The sequence below is a fragment of the Pogoniulus pusillus genome, chromosome 9 (assembly GCF_015220805.1).
Source record: "Pogoniulus pusillus isolate bPogPus1 chromosome 9, bPogPus1.pri, whole genome shotgun sequence".
NCBI lineage: Eukaryota > Metazoa > Chordata > Aves > Piciformes > Lybiidae > Pogoniulus > Pogoniulus pusillus.
This window is the reverse complement of record NC_087272.1, coordinates 18348125-18358346: the sequence shown is the minus strand read 5'-3', so window position 1 is coordinate 18358346 and position 10222 is coordinate 18348125. Positions and strand designations below refer to the sequence as shown.

General features: G+C 37.9%; 1 long non-coding RNA gene across 1 annotated transcript; it reads right to left on the bottom strand.

Annotated features, from left to right (window-relative positions):
- Positions 1 to 1919: 1919 nt before the first annotated feature.
- Positions 1920 to 6891, bottom strand: LOC135178448 (uncharacterized). The gene is made up of 3 exons (XR_010303536.1): positions 6660 to 6891; positions 6210 to 6305; positions 1920 to 1988 (listed from the first exon to the last, which is right to left on the bottom strand). It is a non-coding gene; the product is annotated as an uncharacterized LOC135178448 (long non-coding RNA).
- Positions 6892 to 10222: the final 3331 nt, after the last annotated feature.

Sequence of the window (10222 nt, the reverse complement as noted above, 5' to 3'; positions counted from 1 at the left end):
AGAAGCAATCCACTGCCTTTACATAGTAAGCTTTGCTTTCCCTTCCAGAGTTTCAGCTTTCCTACTTGTGTCCAAGTGGTAAATTTAACTGTTTGCAGACAGGCACTGTCTTTTAATTTTTTAAAAGACAAAATAATTGTTTTTCCTAAGTTGCAGAGCCTATTTTAAGGTTCTTACTTTCCACTGTTCTTGAGAACGACCAAAAAAAAATCTCAGACTTCTCATGTGAAAGCAAAATGTCAAACCTTTTTGGGAAGACAGCAACACTTCCATGGAAGTGAATATTTTCTTTATGCTCTCTTTTCTCAGGAAAATCACTCCATATATTTGTCTCTTGATCTTACACATGGCTTTAGCTGCAAAAAGACCTTATTGGAGGTCAAATCTGACATCTAATGCCCTGCAGTGAAAAGCCACGCCACATATCCAGCTAAACAACCAGCCTAGGTGTCAGCTGAAGTCATTAGGAGAGAAGGTAAACATGTCTCAAGATTGTGAGGACAAAAATAAAGTTGAAGAGTGGGAAACAAGTCTCATCAATATTAATGAAAAGCACTACACCAAAAACTGAGTTGCTCACCTTCTGAGCAAAATATTGAACTGTATTGAGATGACTTACTTAGATTACACTAGTTCTCTTTTGTGTAAGCTAAAGTGCTTCAGTTCTTCTGTGCAAGTTTGACGCTAACTCAGCAATAACCTCAGCAACTGAGATTGTTGAAGTTGCCTTTTCCCAGGAGCTCAAATGGCAATGGACAATCAGGAAACATAAGCCTTTCAGTATCACGAGTCCTGACTAGTAGGTAACAGGGCCAACCTATTTTTTCCTGCCAGATCACCATTTTCTGGAATTTTCCTCTGCTGTAAGAAAATTAAAGCCCAGACAGAATCTAAACTCAGAAGGCACCTGGAGGCCCAAGCAGCAAGCCATAGATTCAATCTCTAGGAAATGTGCACACCATATGAAAAATTGTAGCCATGGCTTTAAACAGAAACAGTTGAGTCCATTTGGAACATTGCATTGTATCCACAACAAAAATTTTCAGTTTCCATTGAATTTTTGTCCATTCTGATAAAAGTACTAGAGTGAGTAACAAGAAAAAAAATCAAATAAAGGTCCATCAATCCTCACATTGACATAAATTTAGAGTCAGATCCTAGATATGATGATGGCAAGACAACTGCATTGGAGTACCCATGTGCCAAAATAGGGAAAGGTGAGCATTAGGAGTGAAAACAATCTCAGCATAGCTGAGCTTAGGCTGCTAATGTATCCTCTGAAGCAGGGCTCCACGAACCATGTTCCACTACGCAGCACATTAGCTATCCAGACAAGGGATGAGAAGATACAGAGAGGCTGCCCCAGATATAACAAGAGATTGCAAGCAGGTAGTTTGTTCCAGCAGTCAGGATCATCTGCACATCTCACTCTTTATTATCACATAAAGCGATACTGAAGAGGAGTTTCTATGACAATGGTATCTCTTTCTCAGAGAGAAATAATTTTAAAATCAGCTTTTGCTGATGCACTGGGCACTGAAATTCAGTCCATTCTTTCAATGGAGCTGTTCTTGTTCACGGAATAAAGCATTCCTGTACGTGGACAGCTCAGCAATGTTCAATCACAGTGTATTTATGATTGACATTAATTTGTAGTGTGATATCCTAAAGGAGGAGAAGCTTGTGCAGTCAACACACTCCAAAGGCACCTCTGTCTCCTACCCCTGTGTGTCTGGAACTTAGCTCACCTCAAAATAATTATTTAATCTGCTGTCCAGTTTTTAAAAAAATTGAAGTAGGGATATGGTCTCAGATTCAGCATCCAAGGAGAGTCTTCACCTGCTTCGCTTGTTCTGAAAGGAAGTTATGAGCCATTACATATAACTATAAATAGTAGCAGAGAACAACATATACTCACATTAATGAGGCACAAAACAACTGGAGTTCACAATGTGATCTAAGTTCCTCTTTGTTTTTATTCAGGTGTGCTGTCAGGTACAGATGGGGGTGGAAATAAGAGCATTGCTTGAGTTTTGAAGGTACTGATCAGGGTTAAGCAATATCTTTTCTTTCATTTTAATACTGAGCGTTTTGAAGCACTTAACTACAGAAACCTCCCAGTGAACTAGGAAAAACATTAAACCTTAGACACAGCACAAAAATACAGTGTTAGGTTTTAGGTATGTAATGTTTGCTTATACCAACATGAGAAAAACTTTCATGCATCTATTTACTATGTAGATCAGGGGTCCTCAAACTATGGCCTGTGGGCCGGATACAGCCCCCCAGGGTCCTCAATCTGACCTGCCAGTATTTAGAGACCCCCTCTGTGTCCTCCCCACCAGGGGCTGGGGGGGAATCAAGCAGACACTTCCTGACACTTAGTCTGCTCGCCGGCCTCCGCAGCCCCCCAGCACCCGCTGACACTGGGATGGAGCCAAACTATAGTCTGGCCCCCGACACTATTGGGCTGGAACCAAACTATAGTCCGGACCCCTGATGTAGAGGGACTAAGTCACTGTACAGTTTTGATCTAACATATATGAAGAGAAGCTCATATGACCTAGGAAAATTATTTCTTATATTAAATTTCAGGTACAAAACATGATGAGAAAACTAAGTGCAAAGCATTGTCACCTAGTAATGAAAAAAAGAAGACAGAAGTTGAGATAAAAACGAGTGATGTGGCTGGAACTTTGATATTCATACTCTCAGAGGGAGAATGATATTCAAACATAGTCAGAGTAGCATGAATTTAAGAGACCATAAAAATCAATGGGGTAAGTAAAGAACAGGGATGATTTTATGGGCTTTAAATAGTCTTAATAATGGATTATATATTGTCTATTTTCCTACATCAGTGATCATAGAATCAACCAGGTTGAAAAAGACCTCCAAGATCATCCAGTCCAACCTAGCACCCAGCCCTAGCCACTCAACTAGACCATGGCACTAAGTGCCTCATCCAGGCTTTTCTTGAATACCTCCAGGGACGGCAACTCCACCACCTCCCTGGGCAGCCCATTCCAATGCCAATCACTCTCTCTGTCAAGAACTTTCTCCTAACATCCAGCCTATACCTCCCTTGGCACAACTTGAGACTATGTCCTCTTGTTCTGTTGCTGGTTGCCTGGGAGAAGAGACCAACCCCCATCTGGCTACAAAGTCCCTTCAGGTAGTTGTAGACAGCAATGAGGTCACCCCTGAGCCTACTCTTCTCTAGGCTAAACAACCTCATCTCCCTCAGCCTACCCTCAGTGGATTTGTGTTCCAGGCCTTTCACCAGCTTTGTCGCCCTTCTCTGGACACATTTAGACATCTCAACATCTCTCTTGAATTGAGGAGCCCAGAACTGGACACAGCACTCAAGGTGTGACCTGACCATTGTTGAGTACAGGGGAAGATGAGCCAGTTTGACTCTTCAAAGATATTGCTGATTCCATTTAACACGTTCTGAACCACATCTAACAAAAAATAAGATCACTAATTTCTCTTAATATTTTCATATATCCTTAATTTAATAAAAACAAACATTCTTGGAATCTGGACTTCATGGAATCCTAGAATGCACTAGCTGGATTAGAAGAAAAATCCTCACAAAAGAATTAAGATTTTCACACAAGCAATTGACAGGAAAATACAGGCATTCCTATTCCAACTGACCTTTAGATCAACGACCATCTTCTTTTGCCCTAAGCATCTGTCAAACAGGTACTGTCACAAAATACCACTACCAACCTTCAGCCTTCAATCCCTCTCTCATATTGTACACTACAGTCTAGCTTACACCTACCATCCCCTAAGCTATTATAAAACTCCCAGATTTTGCCTGCAGGGTACTTATGCAGCTCTAACTTGATTTTCTTTCCAGTATTTTAAAAAGGCAGATCATGGTAAGTATGACATTCACTTTCTCTGATGTAGCTTCCTTAGACAAATGTAACTGCCAGTTTACATGTTTTTTAAACAGTAAATAATTAATTTATTCAGTGCTAGAGAGAAATTAGGCTTTTAGAAAGAATCAATGATTTCAAAGCCTGCTCAATTTTGAAATACTTGCATTTCTGCTTGTCAGCAGTGAACTACAGATTGCCAGCCTGTCATTTCAAATAAAAAACATCTTTTACAGTCTTAAATAGTGCTAATGAGAGTATTTCCCCCCCTTCCCCTTTTTTTTCCCTCTTTTTTTGTTGTTCTTGCTCACTTATCTTGTGGCTACTACTTTATATGAACCTGACTTTGAAGTTCATCCTGATAACCATTTAGAATAGATACATGCAACGACAACCTCCAGATAAACCAATCAGAATTCCCATCACAAACACTGATGAGACTTTTGTCTAACAATTCAATCTAATTCTGACCAACCACTAGGCAGCTACATACAATTAGTGAATAACATTAAAAGATTTACATTAGTTTTGTATCAAATTGCTTTACAAGCAAGGGTAAATTTTCTTGAGGAGTCAGATCTGAACCTTACCCACACAGGAATGTCAGAATCCAAATTACAAAATAAAGATGAAGACTCAGAATAAGACTTGTCATAAAGAAGACATTAAATTTTTATCACGTGTGGATTCAGACTTGAAACACATACAGGATTTTGTACAACAAAATTGAAGTGGCTTGGACATAAAGATGGCAAGGGATGTTATATCAGCTGTGATTTACAAACAGAGCTGTATTCTAAGACTTTGGGACAGTAATTATATTGAACTGAATACTTTCACTTTGCTGCATAGCTTTTATCCAGGGATTTACATTTTCCTTGTAATTTAGAAGCTTTCTGACAAATCAATTTACTCTCCATATAAATGAATTGCTATGTCATTCTGAGATGAATTTATATGAATAAGGTAAACTATTGAATGTATTGGATATCTGAAAGTACAGTCAGAGGAAGAGAAATAAGAATACAGCTGGGGAACAGCAACACCAACAAAAAAAGATCACATATACATTTTTCACACAATCTGCACAATACCCCTGTATATCTCCATGATATTACTTACCTAAATCAAACTGCATAAAGATAAATATCTATGAAATTATTTGTCCTTATCTTGCTTTAATTTTGGCAGACTGCAGAGTAGGCATGAAAAAAATGAAGAAAATTTGCAAAGTTGTAGAAGCTGTGCTTAAATTTTCCGACTGGCTGACCAATTATCCTTTACCCTTTCTTTGAAAGAGGGACTCTGTCAATCTTCACTTCATACTAAGTTGAAAAAGCAGGCATGATTCACACTGTTGTTACAGCCTACCTGTGACAGATTAGCTTGCATTTGCTAGTATACGAGAGTGTGTTCTCACATACTAAATACAAGTGTTTAGATTAGAAAAGGCAGTTTAAATTGTGGCTCCCAAATGGGAGTCTGCTAGCAATCCCAGCTGTCATACTCATTGGGAGCCCTAGGCATGCATCTTACCAATGCCATAGCTGATTATAGATACTGGACATGTCCAGCTGCCAAAGGGCAAGGAGGTGGTTAACTTAGGGTCTGTAACACCACAAGTCAATCATAGTGGCTCCTGGTGGCTCCCAAGTTCAGTTATGGTAGAAAAAGGCCACAGGGAAAACAGTGAAGAACTGGGTAGCAATAACTAAGCTTGTCCTCTTGTGCTTTGATTGTTCCTTGCTATCTGCTTGGAGCCCAAAAGCGGATTATGAGCAGAGCTGTTTCTCCCTGTGCTTTTGATTAATGGAGTTACTCTGAACCTTGTCTCTGAAATAGTTCACTGATAAGGCTAACACAGGCATAGGAATACAGGGCTTTTAAAGAGATTTTTTTTTTTTTTAATCTAGCCCACAGGAGCATGAAAGCACAGCTTCAGTACAGAGGACACAAGAAATAATAGGTTGGGAGAGTATTTTTCAGTCAGTGCATGAAGACCACTTTCCTCTTGCCCACTGAAATTCACTTCATTCCGAAATGAAGCAATATGTGATAGTTAATAAAAACACTTCAGAAACATAGGCTTAAGATAAACAAGAAAGTGCAACTGAGACGAAAAGGATCCTTATCAGGGAAATTGAAACTAGCAACACTGCACAACATCCATGATTTGACATGGGTTTTGGTTATTTGCATTTTGGTTTGGGATTTGTTTTGTTTTTAATGTGAGAAAGCTCAAGAAACATGGCCTTGCGTGAAACAGGAAAGTACTTAATGAATAACCAGAGATCATTTAAGTATAGCTCAACTCACTGTTATCATGATCCTTTCAAGTGGTTTGCTTTGCGTGACTCACTTCCCAGGTCAGAGAGGTTGTATATTTTTCTCTAAGAGGAATATGATGGCTTCCTAATTATTGGAGAGACAGGTGAAAATTATTCTAACTGGCCAAATGTACAATTTCATGCCCTAAAATGTTATCAATTTAAAAAAAATAATCTTTATGATACAAACATCAGATGAAAAAAATATTATTACTATTAAATCTCACCAGAAAACTTATTTACAAGGTACAGATGCACGGTTGTGGTTATTTACACAGGGAACAGGAAATAGAAACAGTTAAGCAAAAAACCAGAAATGCAAACATTAAACTGGAAAAAGATTCCCCACTAGGGGTTTGCCCACTAAAGGATTCTATGGCTGCTAAGGAGCAAAACCTTTATGAAGATTTTTAGGGTTAGATCTGCCAGGCTTACTCACCACTAGACTGCTTTATAAGGGACACATCCCTTTGGCACATGGCAGGCAAGCAGGTGAAGCGGTTGGCCAGCAGGCTGTGGCTTGAGGTCTTCTCTGGCACTGGAGATGGCTGCTGGTGCACATGGCAAGGTTCATAGGTCTGGAGCACCTCTTGTCCCTGCAGCTTTTGGCAAGACAGCTATACAGTTGCTTGATAGGAGAGGCTTTTTTAGATGCCACCTTGAGAGTGTCTCTTCTTGTTTCTCCAAGCAATAGAAAGCAAATGAAAAGCTTGTAATTTAAACCAGTATTAATAGTACTTTCCTAAGATAATAATGACTAATATCAGAAGAAAGTTAAAGCGAGAAACCGCATACTTTGACCTATGGAATCCAGTTTGTCCAAACATGGTCAGAGGTACACACAGTCCCTATGTGTATCACAAGGTCAGACCCATGTGCAATACATGCACTTGGTTTTCCTGGACCCAGGACATGTCCAGGCAAGCCTGGGCCATGTCCAGGTCACCAGACTTAGAACACCCAGGCCATTGTCTGGTCTATGGCATGTTTAGGACTTGTTTTTCCAGGACAAATATAACTTTAATTTTTAAGAAATCTGGGCAGGCATTTATGCATCTGTAACTCTCTTCACCTTCTGTGACATAATGTGAGTATGGGTTTGTAGGTACAGCCCTAGTTTAACCAAAGATTCTTCAGAAAAATCTTACTTTGCTTTTCCTTTAGATAAATTCTAGATTTACAATCCCAGTCAATTCCATAGTGGAAGCTTTAAAATATGCATTGCATGTGTAAAGCAAGGCAAATGACTTTTTAATTTTAAGATATGTTTTAATATTATAAACAATTGCAACACTTAGAATTAATTGTAGAACATCTTAAAGATTCTCATTTTCCTATGTTATGAACCATTACAACAGAATTTTCTCTTTAGTAAAATCTATCAAGAAAAGTTATTGCTTCACTAGAGCATCCTTGTACTTTGCCATATGATGGTGAAGTTGGTAGGTTTGGTCTTGCTTGGCTCTCAAAAAATAAGCAAATATCAATAATTTTAACAGTCAAATAAGCAGTTTTAAATCTTTTGGGGCAAATCAGTGTAATTTTGCAGTATATATCTGTAACACCAAGAAATTATCTTCAGAAATGCCCACAAAGAAAGATAATATTTGACACAGCAGTATGCTCTGTAGGTTTAAAGCATAATTTATAAGAGTGAAAAACAGAACAAAGCTTCAATCACAAAATGCATCTTAGAACAAAACACGTGGAAAATCCCTTTAAAGTTAGTATTACTGATGTGCTATTAGCTCTGTGATAATAGATACATGTGGTAAGGCTGGCAACACATTTTATGTTGTTTTTGTTCAGGGTTTGGGTTTTTTAACTTTTTTTAGCCTGCAGAACCCCAACTTTCCTCACTTTTTCACTGTCACAACAGGGAGCAGCTATAAAGTACCTTGAGTTTGGGTGATTACCTTTCCTTAGCTGAAGTAGCCTAAGTTGGTAGATAGCCTCATGCTTCTAGTGACCAGTTTCCTCTAGAATACAAATTTCCTGTGAGCAGGAACGAAACATATACTGAAAGAAATAAGAGATTAACCTTTACAATGAATCATCCATTACATACTGATGGCAAATTTATGTCCAGACTCAAATGACATTGCGCACTCTTTTGCGGTTGCAACTGTATGAAACATACTATTTTTCTTTATTCATTGGAAAATTTTAAGGATTTCTAAATGATGTATCATTACATTTTGAAAAATTAGAATTTCTAAATTAGAATTTTGAAAGTAAAATTAAAAAAAAAAATATCTTGAGAACAGAAACTCTTCAGAAGAAATGATCACAAATTCTTGTTTCAGGGAAAAAAATATATTCCTAGATATTCTTGTCTAAACCAGAATGAGAAAGGGGAGTAACACACTACAGTGTGACACCAATACTTAGGATACTTTCAAATTGAGACTTTAAAATTGGTAGTGCAAGTGAAAGACTATAAACAACCATGTAGCATGTCTGGATCAATAACTCCTACTAAAGGCTTTGCATTTTGAACAGGTTAATTCAGCCAGACAGGGAAATTAAACTGATCCTCTGTTTAATGTATGCAGATGTGAGAAACTGGGGCTCCTCCAAAAATGTTTTCTGCAGCACACATTAGAAAAAGTTGTCAAAATTACACAAAACCTTCCCTGATCAAGAACAGTAAGTCACCTCTTCCACCGCTTCCCCATAAAGGACATAACCAGGCAGCATTAGTATGAGATTCCTTTATAGAGACCAATTTGAAATAGATCATAAACATTTCATCAAATTGCTTTAAATAACCTGGGCTGATTTAAAAAAGGAAGGGGAAAGAAAATTAAAAATATACTCAAAAGAGTGTTTAAAAATCTTATCATAAAACCTCCAAAATAAAACTGAATGTAAAATATGCTCAAACCTAAAGAAAAAAAACACAGCACAAAACTAAACCAAGAAATAAAACCATGGACATTTAGATTATATATGTTTGTATAGGAGTTGCATGAAAAGGGACTACAGAAAAAAAACTATATTCTCCATTAAAAGTTCTTCAGGTGTTTTACTGAAATATATTCTCAGTTTCATCTAGCCAAAAGGAAAAAAGAAAAAGACAAAGTATCAGCAGAGAATTAGCTGGCAATTACAACAATGAAAAAAATTCAACAGGAACATTCCCAACTTCTCATACTGTTTTCTTCAACAACAGAAAAACTCAGAATTCCTGTTTCTATATTCATTTTATATCCATCAAACATAATACAGCTCACATGATTGTTTTCTAACTTCAGTTGCTTATATTTTGAATAGGGTTTATGCTGCAGATGAAGTGAGCAAGACAATGAAAACACTGATCAGCATAAGACTGCCTGAACTAGTTTTATAGTTGAAATTTGCAGAGAATACAAACGTCTCTGGAATGGTGATCCAGAAGACAGGTGGAAGAAAGACTGTAAGACGGCTGAAGATTCAAGAGCAGAAAGCAGACTGAGAATTGGTGGCCAGAAAACATTTTCCTATGTGATTGTGACACAATGTAAAATCCACTAATGGACACAAATTACTGCAATGCAAGGATTAGGAGCATTACTCAGAAATGCTGCATTATTCAATGTCCCTAGAAATCTGAAAACTTTTCAGGACAGTAAGAGTAAAAACACAGAAATCATCCAAACAGAGATATGAAAGACTTAAATGGGTAATCCAGATAACTTTCAAAACCACCTCAGACAATGCTGTTCCCCTACAAACCTGTAGTTATGCAGTCTCATAGAATCATTTCAGTTGGAAAACACCTTTAAGATCAACAGGTCTAACCCTTGAGTCTAACTCTACCAAGTCTGGTGCTTAAGCCATGTCCTTCAGCACCACATCCCTGCCTTATCTCTGCCTTTTTGAAATACCTCCAGGGATGGGGATTCAACCACCTCCTTGGGGATCTTGATTGTACTGGTGTGAAGAATGCTCTTCGATAAGTCAGTTATATCAATAAGTTTTGCCTCCAAACCACAGGTATCATACTTGATTTCTGGAAAA